General features: G+C 34.8%; 1 long non-coding RNA gene across 1 annotated transcript in view; it reads right to left on the bottom strand.

Moving 5' to 3' along the window:
• Positions 1 to 26,120, bottom strand: part of LOC128313079 (uncharacterized) — a 549,707-nt gene that overhangs the window by 49,483 nt on the left and 474,104 nt on the right. The window contains exon 10 of the long non-coding RNA XR_008293246.1: positions 14,887 to 15,085. This is a non-coding gene — a long non-coding RNA (uncharacterized LOC128313079). The remainder of the gene's footprint in view (positions 1 to 14,886; positions 15,086 to 26,120) is intronic.

Here is a 26,120-nt window from a genome sequence, read left to right as displayed (position 1 = left end):
TTGCATGAGCAAGGCAGAGAGAGGGAGACAAAGGATCAGAAGCAGGCTCTGAGCTGTCAGCACAGAGCTCATTGTGGGGCTCGAACTCAGGGACTGAACCATCAGATCATGACCCTAGCTGAAGTTGGAAGCTTAACTGACTGAGCCACCCAGGCACCCATGATGATGTTAATTTTAAAAATTAAAAAGTATATATACAGTCTAAAAATGGTTGCATTGACTGGTGGAGTTATGGGAAACTCATATTTTTCCTTCACATTTGTTTGTATTTGCCAAAATTTTCTACAGATATGGTATGTTTTTAATTGGAAAGCTATGAAATAAAGTCATGTCACTTTGGCATCAGTTCCTAATAGTTATTCAAAAAATGTTAGTTCTCTTTCCTACACAAAGAGGAGTTAAAATTACTGGTTAAGATATAATATTTAAGGTGCTAAAAATGACTATTTTTTTAATATTTGAAAACATGATAAAAATAAGAAAAGCAGTATTAAACATTAAACATTCATCATTATTATATCAAAATATTTTGAAGCAGCCATGTGGGTTTTGAATTGTTTAACCAAGCCAAAAATTTAGGTAAATGAAAACAAAAAGCAAATGGAAACATAAAAATAGGTATAACTTATCAATCCATTACTATGTGCCAGTAGTTTTATTATTGAATTCAATATGGATAATGCTTTAAGATAAAAACTATTATCCCCATATTACAGATGAGGCAACTTCTGACACAAAGAAATGTAGTCAATTCCCTACACACTAGTAAATGGCTGAGCAAGAATGTATACTCGAAGGAGAAAAGATGCATCTTCCATGAGGTTCATATTGTTAAGAGGCCATCTTCCTTTTACTGACAAGTATAACATCATAAGAAGAGATTACACACTCATCAATAACCAAATATAGCAATGAAATACACCTTGAAGTACATTAAGCTTCAGATTTTTCTTCAAACTGTAGAGGTGCTTTTCCCTTTCTTATTCCAAGATGATTACCTTGTACCTCTACTCTCGGGTCTGTAAAATGTGTTCCATTTTCCTTTCTCTTCTTTCCTTTCCCACCGGTAGATCAACAGTACACAATGACAACCTAAGATGTGCTGGGTTCTATTTGGTATACACATGACAAGCAGTCCTTTGACAAAGCTTACTAAAGCAACTCTACCACACACAAGTCCACAGATTAGTGAAGCTCAAACTAAAATTATAGGTCACGATTACTCTCTCTAAACTTATACTTCTAAAACTAGGCCCATGTTTTCCACTCGATGGAAATCATGATTTAAATTCCACTTCATTTTCTCACTTGTTTACTGAGAGTAATTAGCACTGAATATTATTTCTAAGCAGCATGTGACAAACTGATAATGCAGAATGAAAAAAATGACAAAAAAAGAATTTTCATTCATAAATGTAAGCTCCACAAAAGCTTTCCATCTACTCTTAAAGAAGCAAAGTGTCTGGAAGTTCCACATTATTTTCCTTCCAGTTTTTATCCTTTTCTTGGTGGTTAAAGGAGAGATTTTTCTGTTGATCAAACAAGTGCACATATGATTCTCATTGGACTTATTGGTTCAGTATTTATTAAGGGAAAATCATAGACCCACAAGCAGTATCAGATATGTGTTAACCCATTACCTATTACTTTCCGAAGCAGCACAAAGAAATTTGGCAGAGTTTATCAGACATCAGATTTCTGGAGAGGAATCCTGACTCTTGAATTAATGGAGACGTTTAAGTTTTATGAGTGGGGAAATACCAACTTCAATCCTGGTGATAAGAGGGGCTGGGATCCAATAGCAGTATGAATTGAGAAACAGCTGACCTGCCTTGTTCCACTATATCATCATTTATCTGCTGTGAGAGTATAAGCCTCTCTGTCTTAGGTCAGGTTCTCTAGAAGCAAAGCCTGAGGCAAGTATTCTTGAGCAAATGATTTATGGAGAGACTGCTCTCAGCTGAACCTAGTATAGGAATGGGAAATCAGATCTAACTGAGAAAGATGCTGGTCAAAGAGGTACGTTCAGTTGAAGTCTAACTTTAGCCTCATCTAATGGGGCATTATGGAGCATGAATAACCACTATGAACAACACAGAATTGCTTGAGGCAATGGAGGTGACCCTGTATAGCCGGTGTCTATTAGTAACTGGCCATGAGCTTCCTCTGAAAGAGATATTTACCTCTCCAGCATTTCTGGGTGATTTATTCCCCCTGGTCAAGGACAATTCTCAGAAGAATAGAACTGTGAACTATTTATAGCCAACACTCAAGCAGCAAGAAACTGGAGGCACTGTTTGGTAAAAGAGATCTGAGAGAGACAATAATAGTGTTGCCTGATAATGGGGTCCCAGGAGACAACTCCTTAGACCTTAGAAGTCACTCCATTGTACCAACATTAGGATGCTTTAACATCGTAATCTGATATGTAAGGGGCATAGTTTTGGAGTCTCTTCATCCCCACCCCTCAGATTGTTCATATCCTCCCCCAATATTCTTGATATCTTATGTACTAAATGGTCAAAGTATTTAGGTGGGATTGGGGACAATAGCATATGGATCCCAATTGTTTCATAAAATAATAATAGTGACTGTTGTTACTGTTGCAATGATGATGATGATTTGGCAGGGAAGCCCATGTGGTAACTCTGTTGGCTCACTTGTTCTACATTGAGGTTGTTTCCTTTATCAGGAGGTAAAGATGATGGAGGTCACGTGGCCCATGGGGTTTAGTGCCCCTTCCTCATGATTCCCATCTCCTGAACTATACACCACCATAGAAATGTCACACCATCTCAAGAATACCATACCAACTAAGGTAAACCTTTCCCACTCCTGAGGTAGACTTTGACTCTGGTCCCTTGATTTGTTTCTAGCAGCCTATTTCAGATGCTAAGACAAATACTCAGGTCATACTGCCAGTTTCAATAACACAAAGACAATGGCCAGACAGAACACATTTTCAGCCTGCTGAAAATATTTTACTGGAGAAAATCAATGGAAATTTAAAACATAGTAAGTGTGTCTGTCCCCCATCGTCCACTTCCAATATGTCCAGGGCACTAGTATTCAGTAGGACTGCATGTAGATTCCAAGAGAGGAACCTGCCCCTTGCACAGAAGGGATTTTTGAGTCATATGTTTGAAGAGGAGCCAGTTCTTCCTCTAGTTTGATCAGCAGGCTGAAGTTCAAGCCCAGAGACTGCAGCTGTTCAACATAACAGAAACTCAGTACCTTAGTTCTATCACCTGAGCATTCACAGTCAGGAGAGCACCAGCTAGAACATGGTCTGTAGGTTTTAGCTTTTGTGATGTGGAAGAAAGGTGACCTGATTCTTCACTTCATTTGTCTACCATTTACAGCATTCCACTATAGCTAATTTCTATAGAATTTCAGAGGAAGACTAGAGGAATAAGAAATCAGCCTTAAACAACTTAAAGTCTCACTTTCATTTTCATACAGTAGAGTTGAAATGTTTTTTTTTTTTACACTGTGATCTCTCTACCCAAGAAGAAACTTAGAAACATAAGATGTAGCTGGAAGAATGTTAGCAATCATCTAGTTCAATATCCACAGGACAGAATTTTCAGCAGAGATGAAGATACAAGTTTCATCAAATGCTGTGTCAGTTGAGGTCGTCTGAGAGATGCAAGATGAAATTAGACATGCCAGAGCTTTTATGGGAGATGTCTGTCAAGGATAAAAGGAGACAGGCAGGAATGGGCAGGGCAACATTCAAACTGTGATTCAGGTCTGACACTTATGAAAGGAGAGAGTTAAAGAAACAATGAATAGGAAGAGTTCATGCATTTTAAGTAATTTTCAGCCACCATGGTGAGGTGTGCTCAAGCAACTACTGTCATTACTAAGTAGATTTAGAAATAAATATACAGAACACACAGCTAAGTTTTGTTGTTGTTGTTGTTGTTGTTGTTGTTTTTTATTGTGATGTGGGGAAGGGCACAGAGAGGGAGAGAGAGAATCTAAAGCAGGCTCCACACTGTCAGCACAGAGCCAGACACTGTGCTCGAACTCATGAACCATAGGACCGTGACCAGAGCCACAATCAAGAGTCAGACACTTAACTGATTGAGCCACCCAGGCGCCCTACAGCTAAACTTACATTTCAGACCAACAAAAAATATTTTTTAGTATATTTATTCCCCAAATATTGCATGAATACCTATAGTAAATAATTACTAATAATTGATCTGATATTCAAATTTAATTGGTGTCCCATCTTTTACCCAGCAAACCTAATTATAGGAATTCCCTTGAGTGGCACTAGTACCCCCACCGTGTTTAGTCACTGAGTGGGAAGTAGGGCCTTGATACAAGCATCATTACTGACTGAAAGAGGGAATAGCTAGAGCTTCCAGCCATCTATGATGCTCACAGTAAACTATCTTGAAGGAAATTTGCATTGCATAAATGCATATCTGCACAGACTCATTCAACAACACACACAAAAAAAACTTGGAGCACTTACTAGGCATTCCCTAAAGACTAGAAACACCTACAGGGCTGATGCCTGACTCTTACTTGCCTAAAACACCCAGAGGGCTAGAAGTGGGCTGGCTAGTGAGTGAGTCATAAAAGAACTGAATGTTTTGGATGTCTTTCATTTCCAGAGTTTGTTCTGGCAAAGGATGTGTGTGCATTTTCCATAACACAGATGGGCCAGAAAGAGAATGATGGCAGTGTAGGTTGATCTTAAATACTATCAATCAAAGATGACTGCCTAGCATAGACTTAGGATAGAGACTAGTGGTATGATCAGTGAACAGGGGCTGAGGAAGGAATCAACAACAACCCAGAGATGCATCACTTGAATCAGTGAAGTACAGGTGAGATGTCCCAGGGATGAGGTATTTCCAAAAAGAAATAAAAGGTCTATACAAATCACATTTTTTCTGTGGCAACTAATAGCCCTAAAATCTTAATAGCTTATAAGAACAAAACATAGTTCTCATTCTGGCCACATGACAGCTGCAGCTTGGATGGACAATATGAGCTCAGAAGTTCTTCTATCCATGTGTCTTATGGTTCAGAAATCTAAATTGGAAGAGAAGTAATATGAAGGGTGTGCTGTTCTCATGGCCGACAGATCTCCAGGGGATGAGATGAAACACACTTGCTCTGTATAGCCCGTATTTGGAACTCCTGACATGGTCAAAGTCTGCCCCTGCCAATAGTCAAAGTCAGCACTATGGCCAAGCCCAAAGTCATCAGGATGAAGGGCCTGTTGGGAAGTACTATGAAGTCACATGGCAAACAGCACAGAAGAATAATCCTATCACAAGGAGGGGACATCTATTGGGGAATTATTATGGGTTTAAATGTGTCCTGCTAAAAAATGTATGTTGGAGTCCTAAGCCCTAGTACCTCAGAATGTACTCTTATTGGGACAGGGACTCTTCAGAGGCAATCAAGTTAAAATGAGGTCGTTAGCAAATGTCCTAATCCAGTACAACTGGTGTTCTGATTTTAAAAAATGGGGACATAGAGATACAGGCACAGGGTGAATGTCACGTGAAGATGAAGATTCTCTCAGCCAGAGATCAGGGTGAAGCATCTACAAGCCACAGAATGCCAAAGACTGCCAGCAAATCACCAGAACAAAATGTTAGTTTTAAACATCTGCCAAGTTCAGAAAGGACCCAAACCAGATCATTAACTATAGATCATAGCAAAAAAGGACTTTCCCGCTCCCGTCCTAATACTCCCCTTCACCCTCCAACCCACAAGGAGTCAGTAACAACAGCATTCCCTGTTTAAACTGAAACTGGAAGAAGCCTCTAATTCATATCAGATTCAGATTTGGGGCTATTATATAAGATGGACAATTTGACTACTGAATAGAGATCATGTTTTGTGACCAAAAGTGACCATAAGTCTTTATAATACCTAATAATAGTCAGAGATGTCACAGGTCCAGGTCAAATTTTTCATTCGGGGCCAAGGAAAAAATTAGGCCTCGGAGCAAATTTAAAGAAACAATAAAAAACAAAAAATAAAGTAGCTATAATTATATTCAAGAGTTGTGCTTGTTTGAAGAAACACACTTATTTTACAAATGAAGAAACCTGGGTTTACAGAATATAAATGAATTGCTTAAGGTCAAACAACTAATTAGTGGCAGAGCTGGGACCAGATCCAGATTTTTCCCATTCCATTTAATTTCCACTACACTCTGCTGACTTATCTTGCAGACTGCAGAATTATTTTTAAACTATCAGAAGTGCCTTCTTTTCATGTAGCCACACTGAAAAAGTCTGGCAGTTACTCAGATTGTTAAACATAGAGTAACCACATAATGCAGCCATTCCACTCTTAGTCATATATCCAAGAGAAATAAAAACATATGTTCAAAAAAAACTTGTATACAACTTTACAACTGTTCATGGAAGCATTATTCATAATAGTACAAAAAGTAGATGCAGTCCAAATGTCCATCAACTGATGGATAAACAAAATGCGGTTGATATACCATACAATGGAATATTATTCAGCAATAAAAGGAATGATGGATGGTAACTAGACTTAATGTTGTGAACATTTTACAATATACACAAACACTGAACTGTCATGTTATACATCTGAAACTACTATGTTATATGTCAATCAGATCTCTATAAACAATAATTTATGAAGGAAGGAAGGATTGAAGTGCTGACATACACTACAACATGAAGAATCTTTAAAAACATGCTAAGTGAAAAAGCAGGCCCCTAAAGACCACATATTACATGATTCCATTTACAAGAAATGTTGAGAATAAGTAAATCTACAGCTAGGAAAGTAGATTAGTGACTGTCTATGAATGGAAGAAATGTCAGTAATAGGGTACGATTGCTAACAGACACAGTTTTTTTTTTTCAATGTCATTAAAACATTCTGAACTTAGTGGGGATAGTGGCTCAATTTTGTGAGTATACCAAAAATGACTGAACTATACAATTTAAATGAGTGAATTTTATATCTGAAATATATCTCTATAAAGGTGTTTAAAAAAAGAAATGCATTTTTTCCTAAAGTAAAATCATTCCATATCTTAACATTTTATTTTTACTAAACAAAACAACAACAACAAAACTACTTTTTTTTTTTTTTTTTTACTAATTCAAATCTCTCTGCAATTTGTTCTCTTTTGGTCAGCAACTTAGGCAAAACCTTAGAACATACTCAGCAGAAAGTGTGGCATCTGGTTCAAATAAGAATATTCCTTACTACCAACAAAAAGGGCAGCTTATCAGTTTATCTAAAAGAAATCCCATTGAGTTTTTCACTAAAGCCAGCACTTTTGCTGCTCTAACAAGTTTTAGTGAACCTGAATTTATATCTTGTCCTCTCAACCAACGCAGCAGCTCATATACTCATGTCTTATCACTTAGACCTCAACAGCCTTAATGTCAGCATATATCACTCATGAGTTAATACCTAAAATGTAGTACTTTCACTTTCCATAAAATAACGACCTTCAGATACCCCAAAGAGTGTGGATTGGTCAGTCTCTCTCCATTTCTTCTTCAAAATACTGTAGAATCCCGTGAGGATACGACATAATCTTAAGAAGTAAAACTTCCAAAATATATTCGTTTCTTCACCAAGTTATAAAGATTAGCAGATTAGCTCTTTGTGATTTGATGTATCTACAGCCAACAAAATATTATGAGCATAAGGATCATAATAATATTTTGGAATATTAGGCATCATAAAACTCAGTCATTGGTGATAATTTAACTCCGTAATGAGACTGTAACCAGTTTCACGTTCCTTTTAGTGTCTCCATCACAAACACAATTGAAGACAAGGTCAGCCTAGAGAAGCCTTTAAATGATTTTGCAGGAAATCTTACTGACAAAAGTGCATTAAATATATGGAAGGTAGTTGGAAAGTGGACTTGGAAGGTATTCTACAATCAATAGAGATAGTGTAAATAATATTACTGGCTAAAGATACCTCAGATTGTCCTTATGAAGATATTTTTGTCTTCATCTGTTTGACATTAATGCTCCTTTTGACAGCATCGATCACCTACCTTCACCCTGCCTAAACTTTCTTCTCTTGGCTCTGTAATCTCATACTACCTTTTCTCTTATACTGCATTTACCTCTATATTTCTTTTGTTATGTCTGGTATTTTCATCCATTTTATCTCTTGAAATCATGAAAATTAAAGTTTCCCAATCTTGAAACTTTTAAGAGGGCTCTTTGTCTCTCCATCTTTTTCCATCTCTATTTCTGATACATGATCTTTTGAGCTCTCTTTTTGAACAGGTGGTTGTAAGAGTATAACAAAAGTAAACTAGTAGATGGAAAAAGAATAAAACCACAATGGAAGTGGGAGAAAATATGAATTTGAAACCCAGGTATAATAGCAGGGTATATGAAAAAAATAATATTTCATATAGATGTTGTTTGGGAAGAACATAGTAAATGGAAGTATTGTGGTTTGGGGTTGCAACATGAGCTTATGCCCCTGTTGGACCTGAGGTAAATTCTAATCCTGTCATTCAATAAATATTTTACCTCAGAAAACTTACATAATCTTATCCAAGCTTCAGTTTCCAGATGTAAAATTTAGATAAGTTGTTATTAAGGGGTGTGTGTGTGTGTGTGTGTGTGTGTGTGTGTGTGTGTGTGTGTGTCTGTCTGTCTTTCATAATGGTTTAAGGCAAAAGTGGTATTTCTCTTTCCTGAGCTTAATAACTAGAGTTCACACCTGAAAACAAAAGGCATTAAGTAATGTATTCTAAGTGTAGTGATTTATTAGCCTTGGGAACAAACCCCTACTCTACATAATTTGTTGAGGTGTATCATTTCAGCAGAACTAACACAATAACACTCATACCCCTACATCCACTCCAAATCATGGTATTATGATAATTTCTGGTATTAAATTTCCTGAGTCAATGGATGTGGACATTCAGGTGTCCTGAACTGCTAAAACATGGAGAATCTGGCAGCAAAGAGATATTGGAGCAGAAAGACAGTCCCAGGTTGGCATTCTATGTTGCCACTAATAGAGATATATGGATTTCCATACTAGTTAAGAGGATACTACAGAAAGCACAGAAAATTAATAAGATCATCAGAATGTGTTTCAAAGAACCAATACACGCAACCTTGACTCATAAAGGGATGCCTCTCCTCTTTGATTCATTCAGGTCTACTTTGGGACTCTCCAGGAGTGTTTTAAAGATTTTATGATAGAAGTTTTGCACAGCTTTTACAGTATTTACTACGTATTTTCTCTTTTGTGTTATTATGGAAAATAGCGCTTTTATTCTTAAAAATGACTTCTATCTGAATATAATTTGCGTATGTGATAACTACCTATTTCAGAGATTAGTTCCATATCCTGTTACTTAAAAAATTATATTGTTGTACTTTCTTGATAGATTCCCTTTACACTAGTTTCCTATTGATGCTGTAATAAACTACCATAAACTTAGTATCTTACTATAACACAAATCCACTTTCTTTACAGTTCTGAAGGCCGAGAATCTGAAATCGGTTTTACTGGACTAGAGAAGCCCTATCTGGGTGTTGACAGGACCGGTTCCTCCTGGAGGCTCTCGAGGAGAATCTGTTTCCTTGCCTATTTTGGCTTACAGAGGCTGCCTGCATTCTTTGGCTCACAACCTCATTCCTCTATATTCAAGCCAGCAGTGGAGCATCTTCAAATCCCTTCCTCTTGGTACTTCTGCTCCCACTGTCATATCACCTTTTATCTGACTCTGATACTTCCTATGTCCCTCTAATAAGGAGCCTTGTGATTATATTAGACATACCTAGATTACCCAGGATTATCTTCCCACCTCAAGATTCTTAATCACATCTGCAAAGTCCCTTTGCCAGGAAGGTCACTGAGATATTCCAGTGATTAGGACATGGGAGTATACAGGGATCATTAATTCACTCTACCACACTCTTTGATTTCCTGGACATCCAGACATCTAATTTGCAACTAAAGAAATTTGAGGTCTTCTTTTTTTTTTTCTTATAAGTCTAGTTACTTAGTCTTGCTCAACTGCATTGGCTAAATTGGACAGAAAATATTAAATAATTGCAGTGATAGTGGGCCATATGAATGTCTTCTCTAGAAAAAAAAATCTATTCAATTCCTCTGCTCAATTTTTTTTTTTTTAATTTTTATTCTCAGGTTAGTTAACATACAGTCTTGGCTTCAGGAGTAGAATCCAGTGTATCATCACTTACATATAACACCCGGTGCTCATCCCAACAAGTGCCTTCCTTAATGTCCATCAACCCTCAGTCTGTATTTAAGAGTCTCTTATGGTTTGCCTCCCTCTCTGTTTTTGTCTTATTTTTCCTTCCCTTTCTCTATGATCTTCCATTCAAGTTTCTCAAATTCCACATATGAGCGTAATCATGTGATATCTATCTTTCTCTGACTGACTTATTTCAGTTAGCAAAATAACTTCCAGTTCCATCCACGTTGTTGCAAATGGCAAGATTTCATTCTTTTTCATCACTGAGTAGTATTCCATTGTATATGTATGTGTGTGTGTGTGTGTATATATATATATATATATATATATATATATATATATATATACACACCACATGTTTTTAAACCATTCATCAGTTGGACTTTTGGGCTCTTTCCATAATTTGGCTATTGTTGATAGCACTGCTATAAATATTAGGGTGCATATGTCCCTTTGAATCAGCATCTTTGTATCCTCTGGATAAATTCCTCATAGTGAAACTGCTGCATCATAGGGTAGTTCCATTTTTAATTTTTTGTGGAAAGTCCGCCCTGTTTTCCAGAGTGGCTGCAACAGTTTGCATTCCCACCAACAGTGCAAGTGGAGTTCCCCTTTCTCCACATCCTCACCGACATCTGTTGTTTCCTGAGTTGTGAATTTTAGCTACCCTGACTGGTGTGAGGTGGTATCTCATTATGGTTTTGGTTTGTACTTCCTTGATGATGAGTGATGTTGAGCATCTTTTCATGTGTATGTTTGCCATCTGGATGTCTTCTTTGGAAAAGTGTCTATTCAGGTGTTCTACCCATTTCTTCACTGGATTCTTTTTTGGGTGTTGAGTTTGGTAAGTTCTTTATAGATTTTGGATACTAACTCTTTATCTGATCCATCATTTGCAAATATCTTCTCCCATTCCACAGGTTGCTTTTTAGTTTTGCTGATTGTTTCCTTTGTTGTGCAAAAGGTTTTTATCTTGATGAGGTCCCAATCGTTCATTTTTGCTTTTATTTCCCTTGCCTTTAGAGACATGTCAAGTAAGAAGTTGCAGTGGCCAAGGTCAAAGAGGTTGCAGCCTGTTTTCTCCTGTAGGATTTTGATGGTTTCCTGTCTCACATTTAGGTCTTTCATCCATTTTGAATTTATTTTTATGTATCCTCTGCCCATTTTTTAATTATGTTGTTTCTTTTGTTACTGAGTTGTATGAGTTCTTTATACATTTTGGATATTAGCCACTTAACGATATATGGTTTGAAAATTTTTTTTTCACATTCGTAGATTGACTTTTTATTTTGTTGATTGTTTCTTTTGCTGTGTAGAGCTTTTTAGTTTGATATATTCCCACTTTTTGATTTTTGCTTTTGTTGCTTGTGTTTTTGGTGTCATATATAAAAAATCATATGTACATATACATATATATACATATATATACATGTATATACATGTATACATATACATATATATATATATTCCTTTAAGATAAATTTGTAGGATTGAAATTGTAGGGTCAAGTATTGTATACTTTAATGTTTTGTATTTTCCACTATAATTTTAATTTTTCACATTACATATTATTTTCTCTGGATTATAAACAGTTCACTACATTTGTAGAGCATGAGTTTTATTATAAGACAGGTGTCTTCTCTTCAATGCATAATGAATTATTTAAATACCATTTAATAGTCTGTTCTTCCATCACAGTATTGAAATCCCCTCTACTAAAATATTAAATTTTCATACACGCATGATTCCATTTCTAGTCTGCATTTCACCAATTTATGAGTACAATACCACAACATTTTAATTATGGCAACTATAATAAATTCTGATACTGTGATAGTACAAATGCCACCAACATTATTTTGATCCAAAAATGTTCTTGACTTTTGGATGTATTTACCCTTATGAATGAAATGTAGAGTCCTTTTGTCAAATTTTTAAATGTATCTCTAAAGTTTTAATGAATATTGAGTTAGGTTTATGGATTAATGTGAAGAATTATATCTGCAAATACTGAATGCTTCCCTCCAATAACTCAATATTTGTGTATACTTTAATTGTATCATATTTTTGTTCAATATTGTTCAAATTTTTTAATAAATATTTTTGTGTTTCTTTTTTAAAGTCGTTTTTATTCACACATATGTATTTGTAAATAAATATACAAAAGTCTCTCTGTGCACATATAGAGCCTAATAGTTGACCAAAAATCAAGAGAGACCTGTGCAGACTTCTGGGCTCTTTCTCTGTAGTTTTCTCTCTCTCTCTCTCTCTTTTTTTTTTTTCCTTCTGCTCAGTGGGGTCACTGTTCTCTGGACTCTATCCCCCTGGTGCATTTAGGTAGGAACACAAGATGAATAGATAACATATGCAGAGTGTGAAGTTTTCCTTCTCTCACTGATCCAGTACTGTGAGGCCTATTGCCCAACGGCTAAAACATATTTCTTCATATATTTCGTTGCACTTCATATCTGTTTACCATGGGAGATATTCATTGATCTGTTGTGGCAGGAACTGGAAGCCTTCCTACATTTAATATATATTTTACTGTGTAATTAAATAACCAAATAATATATGTATCATAATATTAAGAATCATAATACCTACTTCCTAATTTATGAATAGAAACGAATAAATCCTTTAAAGTACGCATGTAACACTTCTGTATTCTCTCTTTTTGCCTAACCTGTACCCTGCATACAGTCTGTCTCCTGAATCCCACCACTTCCTTTTCACCTTCTCTACCTCTTCCAGTTTATTCTGGTTCCCTCCTACCTCCTTGGCTGCCTTTCTTCCACTCCTCTTTTCCTCTTCCTCCTCCTTATTTTGGGTTTCACTTCCTCTACCATTATTTTATTTTTCTGTTCTTATTATCAAGACTTATTACTTATTGAATATAACATTATTATTTTTGTACATTTTCAATGGGGATGACAAGATTAGTAACCTTCAGCCTTTATTCTTTTCTGCAATTGCCCCTTGTATTAGTAAAAATACTCTTTGACGGATTATTTGCTCTGGGGTGCACCTGTGTTTGACATGTGTTTTCTTCATTACTGTTGATGAATAATTCACCTGTGATTTCTATTAGCATTTTTTTATATTTAGATGAGTATATTTCTTAAAATAAAATAATAAAATAACAAAAGGATTTTTTATTTATTTGAACTTCAATAAGAGCACGTGGTATGATATAAACTTTTATAAAATTTGATGAGTTATTCTTTCTTAATAATATATGATCCATTTTATATATATTTCAGAAGAATAGGACTTACATTTATACTATGTACATATATATTAAATACATATTTAAATATGAATGTTTATTATGTTTTATAAAACTGTATCTTAATTTTTGATCTACTACATTTATCAGTGGTCAAAATAATTAGGTTGATATCTGCTACTGTGATGAACAATGTAAAGAATGAGATTTTATACATCTATTTATTTACAATTGCATGTAAATAATTATGTAATTAAGGTTACTATTTCAGTAGTGAAATATGATATCTCCATGCAATTCAATACTGTAAGTTTATATATTTAATGTTTATTATGTGAATACAAATTTTGAATTTTTTTGAAGTACTGAACATTTTATCACTTTTCTATCATTAACATAGCATTTTGCCTTAAATTATAAATTTCTTCATATTGTTGATATTTCTACAACTAGCCTAGCACTGTTTTCTTTAAAATGTCTACTATAACTTTTTCCATCATTTTACTTTGTACTTTTGGATCTGAATTTTTATCTGGTCTCACAAACAGGATATAGAATGTCCAAAACTCTAATATGAAATTTTCTATTATTAAAATGTGAAATTAAGTATATTTACTTTACTTACTGATATGTATTAACTTCTGTGTCCCATCTTACTTTTTGCTTTTGATACCACATTTTTTCTGTTTTTCTAATGGATATTTTTGAATATAGAATTATTCTACTTGTTAGGTTGTTTTTTTTTTTTCATTCTTTCACTCTGCTAGTTTGGGAAATTATATACTATTCCTATTTCTTAAAATTTACCCTTAAAATTTTACCTTCCAAACTTAATTTATCAAAAGTAAAATTTAATCACTATCTCAGTCTTCTCCCAAAATGAAAAAAAAAAATCTTAGAATACACTACGAACAAAATTTGACCACTGATCATGATCTTTTCAACTCCCTCAATTTAAACATTATGAACATATTTTTTACCACTAACATGTTATGTGTACCATACAATTACCAATTCCTAATTTTAAAAAATGGGTAAAAGGGATTGCAAAACACAGGCTTCCAGTTATGGAATAAATAAGTCATGGGAATAAGAGGTACAGCATAGGTAATATAGTCAATGACATTATAATTGTGTCATATGGTAACAGGTGGTAGTTATAGTTGTGGAGCATAGCATAATGTACAGAATTATTAAATCACTGTATTGTATACCTGAAACTAATGTAACATTATACTAAAAAAATCCTTCAAGCATTTCAGATCTATTTTCTGGTATCCTCTCTTCCTTCCTCCCTTCCTTTCTTTCCTTCCTTTCCACCCTTCCTCCCACCCTCCTTCCCTTCTTTCTTTTTTTTTCTTTTTTACTAAAGTAAAAAAGTAAAAAAGAATTTCCTTTAGAAATTCCTTTAGGGAAGGGGTACCTGGGTGGCTCAGTAGGTTGAGCGTCCGACTTCTGACTTCGGCTCAGGTCATGATCTCACAGTTTGTGAGTTCAAGCCCCATGTTGGGCTCTGTGTTGACAGCTCAGAGCCTGGAGACTGCTTCAGATTCTGTGTCTCCCTCTCTCTCTGCCTCTTCCCGGCTCATACTCTCTCTGTGTCTCTCAAAAATGAATAAGCGCTAAAAAAAAAAAAAAAAAAAGTCCTTTAGTGAAGATCTATGGGTGGTCTCAGTTTTTACTTAACTGAAAAGGTCTATTGAGACAATTTTCCTTGTTCTCCAAATATATTTTTGCTGAATACACAATTTTAGTTGACAACTACTTTTTCAGAGCATTTTAAAGCTATTTACCACTTTACCTAGTTTCAATTTTTGCTACTGAAAATTTGCTATATTTTTCCTTCCTTTGTAGAACATCTTTATTTCCTTCCCCTTCCCAGTTTTTCCTGATAATATTTATTACCATCCAACATATTGTCAACAGAAAAACTTATGGTCCCCAATTTTGATAGGATCCATGTTTTCTAAGTTTCACAGAGAATTATCTTTCATTAAACTCTCTCAAGAGTTTTGAGCTCTGTTTATGTTTTTCTGACAGAGGTGACAGAAGTTTCTCTACAAAAGGGAGACTAATTCAGACTCCTGTTTTCCCTGACAATTCCTCGGTTGACCTATTTCCGTTAGGTTTCTGGTTCCTTTTTGTCTGAGGTGACATTTACATGCATGGTGTACCAAAGGATACTCCTGTCAGGCCATTGAAAGGTGCTGTGGTGATTGACCTGGACTTCCCATAACCTCTCAGCCAGGGCCTTATGAAGAGCTGCAAATCACCACCAGTCTTTTGTTGCCTTCCAGTTGTTTACCCAGAAAATTCAGCCTTTCTTCTTTGTTCTTTTCTATTTTTTTTAATGTTTATTTATTTTTGAGAGAGAGAACAACAGAGAGTGAGCAGGGGAGGGCAGAGAGAGAGGGAGACACAGAATCTGAAGCAGGTTTCAGGCTCTGAGCTGTCAGCACAGAGCCCAATGTGGGGCTCAAACTCATGAACTGTGAGATCATGACCTGAGCTGAATGAAGTCAGACACTTAACCCACTGAGCCACCCAGGCGCCCCCAGCCTCTCTTCTTTGGTCTCAAGGGCCTCATGAGCCCAAATGCCCCTACTTAATATCCCATGTGAGGAAGCAGTAATGGAAAGATCATGTGGCTTCCAAAAGTTGTTGGGATAGACCACACAATAAGGCCCCCAAATTACAACTTGGCTAAATATACTGAGGATATAGGTACACCCTAGTGAAGACTTCTGCCTTTGAGCAGGTCACCTCAAAGACTTGCTATCCTTACTAGTTGTTGGTTGTTTTTATTTAATCAAATAAATATTGAGTTTTAATTAGTATACAAGACAACACATACATTTTAAGTAGACAGTCTGATGAGTTCTGATAAATGGATACAAACATGGAACCACTAGTTTAATAAATATAGAACATTTCTATCAATATAAAATATTCTTATTACTTTATAGTCAATTCCCCTAAACCCATGCCCCAAGCAACCACTGATATGTTGCTATTACTAGAAATTAGCCTACCTATTTGAAAACTTTATACAAATAAAATAATTCAATAGGTACACATTGTTCTGGTGTCCATTACCAGACACAACATTACCATTGTTGTGTCATCAGATGTTCATTTGATTTATTGCCAATTAGTATTCCATCGTGCAAACATACCACGATTTGCTTCCACATTCACCTGTTGATGCACATGTGGTTCATTTCTAGTTCCCGGGCTATGAATAAAGTTGCTATAAACATTGCGTAGACGTCCTTTTATGGACATACATTTTCATTGCTCTGAGATACTTCCATATATTATAATGAAATATGTGGTAAGTATAAATTTAAATTAATAAATACATTGTCAACATATTTTCAAAAGTGGTTGTACCACTTTACAATCTCAACAGCAAGATGAGTGTTTCAGTAGCTCTACATTTTTGTCAACACTTGATATTATTAGTCTTCTATCCATTCTAGTGGATGTGAAGTGATATCTAATTATGCCCCTAATTTGCAAGTCCCTGATAAAATAATGATATTGGCCTTTTACTTAAACATGTTAAATGTGGGTCAATTTCTGTACTTTATTTATCTATCTTCATGCAAATGCCATAATACCTCGTTTTGTATAGACTTATGGTACAGCTATATATGAGGTTTTACTAAGTTCTACAATCTTATTTGTTTCCAAGTTTGGGGTATTGAGGAAATCTTGAATTTCCATAGGAATTTTAGAATATATTTAATGAATCCTACAAAAAAAAAAGTTTTCTAGATTTTTTAGGGAGGAAGATAGCATTGAATCTATAGGTTAATTTGGAGAAGACTGAAATCTTAACATTATTGAGTCTTACAATAAATAAATAATCATGGTGTACTTCTCCATTTATTTAGGCTTCTTTTCTGTGTTGTTTGTACTATTTTGGATAAAGATCTTGGACCTCATTACCAAATTTATTTCAAAGTAATTATGATGTTGGGCACCTGGGTAGGCTCAGCTGGCTTAGATCTAACTTTGGCTCAGGTCATGATCTCATGGTTCATGAATTCAAGCCTGGGATCGCCGCTGTCAGTGTGGAGGCCTCTTCGGATCCTCTAGTCCCTTCTCTCTCTGCCCCTACCCCACTTGTGCTCTCTCTCTCTCTCAGAAATAATTTTTTTAAAAAAGTAGTTATGATGTTTATAATACTTTACTGGTATATTTTAATTATTTATATTTGATTTTTTTCTACATATAGAAATAACATTATTTTAAAATTGACTTCTAGTCATTGTCCTTGCTAAATTCACTAATAAAGTCTAGTATTTTATTAAGTTGTATTATTCTTATTCCTATTGCTGCATTTTTTAATATTTTGTTTTTTTTAATGTTTATTATTTATTTTGAGACAGAGAGAGACAAGGCATGAAAGAGGGAGTGTCAGAGAGAGGGAGACACAGAATCTGAAGCAGGCTCCAGGATTCGAGCTGTCAGCTCCAGCCCAGGGCTCGAACTCAGACTGTGAGATCATGACCTGAGCCAAAGTCAAATGCTTAACCAACTGAACCATCTAGGCGCCCCTCTTATTGCTTAATTTTACTTGCTAAGATTTTGTTGAAGATATTTAATTCTATATGAATAAGGAATATTGATCTGTATTATTTTTTAATTTCCACCATATGTGTCTAATTTTGTTACAGAAGTTATGCTAGCTTAATCAAATAGTCTGAAAAACATTCCTTCCTCTACCTTCTAAAAGATTTTATGCAATATTGGTTTTTATTTATTTCTTAAATGTTTGTTAGAATGTACTAATGAAATCATCTTATTCTGGAGTTTATTCCCACTCCCACCCCGGAAATCTTTTATTTTTTTTACAAATTTAATTCCCTTAATTGGAACCGTTTGGATTTTTTTTTCTTGATTCAATTTTCATAAGAGATAGCAAGTCGAAATTGTTAAATTTTTACATATCTCTTTATCCGTTTCCACATTTTACATCTCATTTCTTTTAGCTTTATTCTGGGTAATTCTTTCTTTTTTGGGGAGGAGTAATTCTTTCTGATTCATATTGTGGTAAAAGTATTTTATTTTTAGCCGTATTATTTAATCTGCTTTTCAATTCACCATTATATTTTCATGTTCAACACTTCAATATTTTATATTTCTATGAGTTTGATTTGTTTCATTTTAAAATATCCCCAGATAAATTTGATATCCTTTTGATTCTAGAATGTTTAATTTCTCCTTTTTAATTTAATAGTTTATACATGGTTATATTATAGTCTGCATGCTCTTGTCCTTATGTTATGTTGATTTATTCTGTGTGAACACTGAGTGTCTAAATGAAAGATTCTCCAATGCAGAAAAATTTGCAATAGGTGTGCTGCATTCCTGTAAAATTTTTAGACCACTTAGAGACTCTCTGGACTAATGCAAGTCTCAAAGTCAGTCTTCCCTTACGGTACTGCTGTCCAAAGGCTCAGTCACCTAATGGGAGTGGAGATGTATACTGATCCCTGCTCTGCTGTTTCGTCTTTTGCTTTCACAGTGGTAGGTAATAAACACCTGGGGTTTTTTAACTTACTTTTGTAAGTTTAACAATGTATTATAAAGAATATTCTTTTTTTATTTCCCCAAGAGTTTTTTTTTCTCTTTAATGAGAAAAACCTTAAGTTAATCAAGGAAGGCCCTCATACTACCTTAAGTAAATATCACTGCAAAGGTTTGATACAATGTTTTAACAAATGTTCCTTCAAACTTAACTAAATTAATTTTAGTATGCAAAATCCTATTTACTACAGATATTCATAGAAGTCTACTTTTGTGGGAAATCAAATCTAACATACAGATTACAAGCTTTTATTTTAACTATAATAAAAAATTTCAATATATAAATCATCCAGAAAATGTGTTTAACTTTCCAAAATCTAAAAATTAGGTAGCAAGTTTGACATTGCAGTTTCTATGTGGTCATTTCTCCTTTTATTCACAATTTGTAATCAGTTTTTGTGAAATGTAATTTACTCACTCAAATTGAACATTTAACTAGGTCACACCCTATATTCATTCTCTGCAGCAGAATGGAATGAGAAATCATTCCAAGAAATATTATAAGAAATTTATGACTTCTTGCTTTGAATAATATGTGATTTATTAAAATTAGAAAAGAAGAAGAGAGAATTGTAGGTTATACATTTCACAAAGCTTTTCTCTGAGAAAATAAGGTTTAGTAAACTTTTTCTTATTATGAATACACTCAGATATTTTGTACCCTTCTACTTAATCTTCAAGCAATCTTAGGTCATTGTACATTCTCCAAGAACATCCAAATATGAATATATTGTGTATTGTGGCTGTTCAATATCCCCATGATATATTTATTAGCCTATCTCAACTTCAGTTTTAACAATATGCTGTTAGATTAGTTTTTTAAAAAAGACACTATTTTTTCCCTGAAAGACCTTAGAGATAATAGAATTTTACCTCCTTTATTTCTTTATAAATATCTTTCAAAAATAAACCTTGGAGAATTCCACATCTTATTATTTGGGGAGATAAAGGGCTATTTTTGTCTGATCAAAAGGTAAGAACTATTCTTCTAGCAAATTTGTTCATATTGCCTAAATGCATTTCAACCATTTGTCTATTTTATTTTGTTGTCTTCACGTAACCTAATAATCCAGCTTCAGAATCCATTCCTCAATTTCAAAACAAAGACAATCCATGTCAAGGGTTTATAAATGGCAGTTCCATTAAATTACAACTTAAATCTTTTTGTCTCTTCAAAACTAGTGTTAGAATCTCACAGAATATTTAATATTTTTATTTAACACTCTGCTCTTAACCATTAATGCATGATTTTAGCCTATATATATCTGTTTTCTATAGTCCTGTGTTACTTGCTTTCATTTGTTTTTGAGTTGACTTTATTGTACTTCTGGGCTCAAGAAAGATATATGAGTAATACTGAGAGAACTGGAGGTTGTGGAAGGATGCATTATCCAAAAATATCTTCCCCCACTGATTAACTGGAATTTTGAAATACTATTTGTTATTTGTGTCACTGGTTAATATTCGTCACGTTGATGACAATGTCTACTATGAGTCATATGCTTTATGTAATTTCCTAAAAGCCATTTTTTTTTCTTTAGTGGGAAAGATAAAGAGAATAAAAAGAGATATTGAAAGATGGGACTAAGGAAAAAAGTGCTATAGAAAAGTATGTTTCAGAATCCATTTTTACATTTCAGGCAAGGTACTAGCAGGATGAAATGACACACTGTAAATGAATAACTGAAGAAAGCATGAAGAAAATAATAATTACAAATTCATATGCAAGATTAAGGGAACCAGTGACAGAAAGCAGTTACCATTCCTAGATCTGAAGGGGCAAGGAGAAGAGGAATCTATGTTAGTTTACTGAGTACCACAGACTGGATGGCTTAAACAAAATAAATTTATTTTCTCACAGTGGCTGAAAGGCAGAAATCAGATCAAAGTATAAGCAGAGTTAGTTGCAACTGAGGGCAGTGAAAGAGAGATCTGCTATGGGCCTCTTTCCTCAGCTTGCTGATGGTCGTCTTCTTGTGTCTTCTCATTACCTGTCCTCTGCATGTGTACAAGACCCAAAGAGGGTTGTAGCTATAGGAGAGCGGCCACTTGAGGGAACCTGCAGGTAGACGAAAGACTGGGGCACTGGCAAACTCCAGCCCAGCAAGAATGAAGCTAGGGGAAATGGTGCCCTACCTCTTTACCACCCTGTTCTCTGATTCTTTCTCAATGACTATAGGCAAAGCCCCATGGGAAACGCAGGGTAGAAAGCCCAGTTGATTCTGTCCTCAGAGGTCAGTCTTGCAGGGTAGAGAACAAGCAGGAGAAGATGGGTAAGAGTGGATTTGGGGTGGCCAAAGGAGATACCCAGCACATCCAACTTCCAGAGAGTAATTCTCAAATCAGAGTGAGAAGAAAGGAAGAAGAGTTGTGTACAATGTCTTTTCAAATTATAAATATCCTCTCAAACCAACTTCTAAAACGCCTTTCTAAAGATTAGGGAAGTGAAATGGAAGAATCACAATAAAAGTGGGTCACAATTACTCTGAGAATCTTTCTATCTTTTATTTATGTTGGACTAGAAAAAAGTTGTGATCTATTATTTTAGGTAAGTTTTGTTCTGAGTGTAGTCTTTTTTTATGCAAAATATACTTAGCACTGAACAACATGATGGAAGAAGACATCTATGAACCTCCATCCTCTCCCTTTCACAAGATTTTGATTCTTAAAATTCTAATATTGGATAATTATAAATTATACTAGACAATTAACAGACGTCTATTCCAACCCATGTACTAGAAATAGGACAATGAAGCTAAGAGAGATTAAATGTAATGATCTTAATAACACAAATATGAACTGAGTAGGAAGAGAACTCAAGACTTCTTACTCCTTGTCCAAGAGTTTGTTCTGTTTGCTTTTAAATTTCATATTCTTTTATAGCCACTGCTAATTTTACTACCTAAAGACCAATACCACTAAAAATTGTCTTAAGGGGTGCCTGGGTGTCTTAGTCAGTTAAATGACTGATTGCTGATTTCGGCTGTAATCATCTCAGGGTACAAGAGGTCAATCCCCACGGCAGGCTGAGCATGAAGTCTGCTTGGGATTCTCTTTCTCCCTCTCTCAATCTCTCTCTCTCTCTCTCTCTCTCTCTCTCTCTCTGTCTCTCTCTCTCTCTGCCTCTCCCCCACTTGCTCATGTGTGCTCTCTCAAAATAAATAAACTTAAAAAAAAAGCTGTCCTGATTAGGTAGGTGTTCCTGATATGGCCTTCCTGAACCCTCTAAATTTCTTTCAGTTATATAACAGAATTGCAATCATTTTCAGAACTAAACTACAGGCCCCTGAAGTGAGGACTGTACCTGTCTTATTCATCACAATATCATCTGTGCCAAGCAAGCATAATGCCCTACGTCTTATGAATAAATATATCATTTTTGAGTATTAATACTATTTACAACCTCAGTTGTGATTTCAAGTAAGTAGTAACAGGATCAATCAGAATAAAAAGGGAAAAAAAGAAATACCTTTTAACAACAAATCCAGAATAAAAAAATCATATAAAAACTACATCTATTGTAAAATTAATTTCATAATTCTAGTTGCCTAGATGAATACTTAGCTAGTACTTCCATATATGTATGGACACATCCCTTTTCTCTAATTATACATATTACATTGTGATGGTAGGATCTGCCCCTTCTTAAGTAACTATATTTGGAAATGTGGCCACAGGGTAATGAATTATATAGTCTCTCCAATAACTTAAGTCTTACAGAATGTTCTTTAATAAAGCCTTTTACAACTTCTTAAGTGAACCAATTTAAACAAATGAAGAATTTTCAATAGGTTAATTTACTTGGATATGTTAAATCTCGAAGAGAGATCTAGGCTAGGACCTTGCTTTCAGTTTATCACCAAGCTTATAAATGTAATTTCCATAAAAACAAATTGCTACATGTTTTAGCTTGTGTGAGTGATCCAATTTTCCAAAATGTTTCTGTTGTGGCAGTTGGGAACTGTACAGCCTACTTCATTTCAATTATTAGAATCATTTTGACTATTATTCTACCCACAAGGACCATGGCAAATGCTTTCTGTGTACACACAAAGTTTGATTTCAGCTAGCAGCTGTTCATTATAAAGGAAATGCTTTCAATGCCCTTTCTCCTATAACACTTAAAACTATTTGGCAACCAAGAAGGCTGTTTTCCCTAGTCTTCAGCGTAATTTTTTTTTCATTTTGAATTGTTTCTCAGCTATTTTATATATCTATTTAATTGCCTCAATATGTTCCTTTAGTAGAAAATAGCAAAACTCAGTTACCTGTAATAAAATTGCTTTACTTGACCCAACCTCTGGGTAATAATAAAATAGAAGCTCCTAAAATAGATTCAATTACCCCAAGCAGACCCCTTCTCATAACACTTCACCTACCAGTCATCCTGCCCTTTCTGAAGGAAGGTTGGGACCACTGCTTCTGGAATACTTTTATTAGAAATCTTTAGCTCTTACACTCTTGAATATATTAACATTTTTATAATCATAGATTTTGACAGACACATTTTTAGAAATACACATTATGCCTAAAATTATGAGTACCGGTAGGAAATCCTTTGTCTTTGGCTTCTCTTCCATTTACCTGTGGAAGCTCAATCTCTGATCGCATTAATGCTGTGCTAAACAGGAATTTTGTTCCCTAACATAATGGGGATGGGAGAGAGGTGGGCTCCCAAACCTACACTTGAGGTATAAAGACATGTTCCCAGATACTGCAACTAGAATATGCAAAAATATTGTCCACCTAAACAATTATCTAAAGGGTCATTAGGCTTTATGGTTCTATGACTGTATTTGCCCAGCTACATTATCAGTGCTTACGGGCTGACCAGAAATCTTAATTAGGAGTTACAATATTATTCTTCCTGGAAAAACTATTCCAAGTTTCTAACAACTCCCACAAAAGTATGTTTGGAATTTTTAGTGCTTGTTAGTTGACGACATATTGTATTGTAGGTCTCTAAAATTACCTGTTTGGTAAAATATGATAAATATTTTAAATGAAGACATCTAAATAACATTATACACTTTTATATTGGAGTAAACTTTTAAGAAAAAATACTGAAAGATCTCATGAAGAGTGGAAGGGAACAAGGCCTTAAAAGAATCCCTGGGAGTGCCTAGGCAGCTCGGTGAGTTAAGCATCTGACTCTTGATTTCAGCTCAGATCATGATCTCATGGTTTGTGGGATCAAGCCTCCTGCTGACTGCCAGGAGTCTACTTGGGATTCTCCCTCTCTCTCTTTCTCTCAACCCCTCCCCTCCACAAAATAAACAAACTTTAAAAAAAAAAAAAAAGAAAAATCCCTGCTTTACCCTTTATACTCTACATGTCATAATGAAAGATTATCCTTTCACCCCCAATTTTCTCTTCATTAAAATAAATATCATCTAATATAATTGTTGTGAAAATTAAATGATACAGGGGTGAAAAATATTTAGCATAATTTTAGTTACAGAATGGTCCTCATTAAATACTTAATTTCCTCCTTCCATTGTTGTGACAAGTATTGTACAAAGCAGAATTTACAACAGTCAGATATCCTAAATCTAAGCTAACAGTCATCTTCTTTTAAGCAATAGAAGTCATAACAGTATTCCAAGAGAAAAAAGGCATGAACAACTTTTGGAGATTTGTTTGGTTTTTAATTTTTTTTTACTCAGGTTTATCAAAATACAATTTCTGCCTTATAGTTATTATGAAGTGGTGAAGGACATGCTTTGGTTCTTGGAATCAAATTCTTGATATGACTCCCCCAAGGGCCCTTGTGACAAACAGTCACCCTGCTTTCCAGGTCCTTTCCCTAGTGCACCCCATATATATATATATATCTTACTGGTTCCAAAGAACTTATACATATGGGTCTAAGTGTATATACCCCTTATTACTTACGATAAATATGTATATACAAATATATATATGTGTGTATATATATAGACATATATGTATGTGTATGAATGTGTGTGTGTGTGTGTGTGTGTGTGTGTGTGTGTGTGTGTGTGTGTGTATATGGAGACAGGGAGAGAGAAGCTATTCTTTTTATTAGTTTTCATTTTAATTCAGTTGGTTAACATACACTATTATATTATTATATTAGTTTCAGGTGTGCAATATAGTGATTCAATAATTCATTTCACACCCAGTATTCATTATGAAAAGAGCACTCCTTAATCCTTATCACTTATTTCACCCATTCCCCTACATCCTCCCCTCTGGTAACCATCAGTTTGTACTCTATAACTAACAGACTGTTTTTTCATTTGTCTCTCTTCCCCTTTCCTCATTTGTTTTGTCTTTTAAATACCGCACGAGTGTTTTCTTAATTTTCTGCTGCTTCACTATTGGTGTACAGAAATGCAATAATTTCTGTTCAATGCTTTTGTATCCTTCAACTTTACTGAATTTATCAGTTCTAGCAATTGTTTTGGTGGAATCCTTCAGGTTTTCTATATATAGTATCATATCATCTTCAAATAGTGAAGGCTATTCTTCTTTCTTATCGATTTGGATGTCATTTTTTTTTTTTTGGTCTGATTGCTATGGCTAGAACTTCCAGTAATATGTTGAATAAAAGTGTGAGAGTGGATGACATCCTTGTCTTGTTCCTGAATTTAGGGAAAAACTCTCAGTTTTCCCCACTGGGGATGAAGTTAACTGTGGGTTTCTTATATAAGGGCTTTATTATGTTAAGGTATGTTCCCTTTAAACTGACCTTGTTGAGGGTTTTTATGATGAATGGATGTTGAACTTTGTCAAGCGTTTTTTCTGTGTCTATTAAAATGATCATGTGGTTCTTATCCTTTCTTTACTGATGTAATATATCATGTTGATTGATATATGAAAATTGAGCCACTCATGCAACTCAGAAATAAATCCCTATTGATAAATGGTGTATACTTTTTTAAATGTATTGTTGAACTCAGTTTGTTAATATTTTACTGAGCATTTCTACATCTATGTTCAACAGGGGTATTGGCCTGTAGTTCTCTATTTTATTGGTGTCTTTGTCCGTTTTTGGTATCAGGATAATAGTGGCCTTATAAAATGAATTTGGAA

The sequence above is a fragment of the Acinonyx jubatus genome, chromosome E4 (assembly GCF_027475565.1).
Source record: "Acinonyx jubatus isolate Ajub_Pintada_27869175 chromosome E4, VMU_Ajub_asm_v1.0, whole genome shotgun sequence".
NCBI classification, from domain to species: domain Eukaryota; kingdom Metazoa; phylum Chordata; class Mammalia; order Carnivora; family Felidae; genus Acinonyx; species Acinonyx jubatus.
This window is presented reverse-complemented; position numbering and strand designations above follow the sequence as displayed.